The following is a 1,223-nucleotide window of genomic DNA, read 5'->3' on the forward strand; positions in this document are numbered from 1 at the left end:
TGATATATTTTAGAGTTTGTCATCATCAAAAAGGGGAGATTGAAATGGCAAATAGTCAAATGGAAGCTTGACGACTTGGACATCACCACAAACAATATACCAAAAACTCAAGGCCAATGTCGTAGAACTTAAGATTTCTTTTATATTCTAAAGTTCTAAGATGCTTGCCTAGTATTAAGTTTAGGTTAGGTAAACTCAAGATGGAAGTCTCACATAAAGTCTAAAATGAAAATCGTATAGGTTGAGGCATCACACACACACACACACACACACACACATATATATGATAAGTAAGATTCATGCATTTGCATTAGGCATACATAGTTTTGTGCATAAAGGAATCAATCATTTCAATAATCATGAGTTGCATGTGCTTTCATCATATAGAGTGTTTACCATACATTTAGGAAAAACCATTTTCACACATATTAATCGATTAACTTTATTGATAATTGATTAAATCTTGTCGAAATCTTTTAATCATTAAGGAAAGGAGTAATTGATTAAAAGCAGTTATAGTAGCTAACCTTCCAGGATTTCTGGCTTATTAATCAATTAAGAAGGTTAATAATTGATTAAGCCATAACTGAAAAACTGTTTTCATAAACATATTAATCGATTAACTAGTTATATAATCAATTAATATTGTTAGGTATCAGTGGTTACAATACACCTAGAAGGGGGGGGGGTTGAATAGGTGTCGCGGTTAGTTTTCGAAACTCAACACTTAATGCTGAATCACTCCTATTTAATCGATTAAAAGAATGTGGATAATCGATTAACGGATTTGATTTAATCGATTAAAACAGAAACAGTAAGCTTAGGCAGATTCGATTACTTGCACGACAATTAACCGGTAATGAAATTAACACATAGAGCTTACAGACTTATCAGAGTATTAACAGTATAGCAAATGTACAGAATATAGCAATTAATTCTACTATACAAGTTAACCGATTAAATGCAATAAAGAGAGAGAGAGAGAAAGAAAAATCCTGCAACACGATTTTTATCCTAGTTCGTTTGCTTGTCCATCGCAAACTACATCCAGGCAGAGATTTTCTTCACTATAATTGAATCAATGTTTTTACATGCACATCATCCAATTACAACAACTTAGACATTCACAAGAAAATAAAGAACCTTATTCTATGGTTTGACTCCCTTCCTACCGATAAAGAAAACGTTTCTTTCGGCGTAGCCCCAGCCAAGAACCCATTGAC

Source organism: Lupinus angustifolius, chromosome LG11 (genome assembly GCF_001865875.1).
Source record: "Lupinus angustifolius cultivar Tanjil chromosome LG11, LupAngTanjil_v1.0, whole genome shotgun sequence".
NCBI lineage: Eukaryota > Viridiplantae > Streptophyta > Magnoliopsida > Fabales > Fabaceae > Lupinus > Lupinus angustifolius.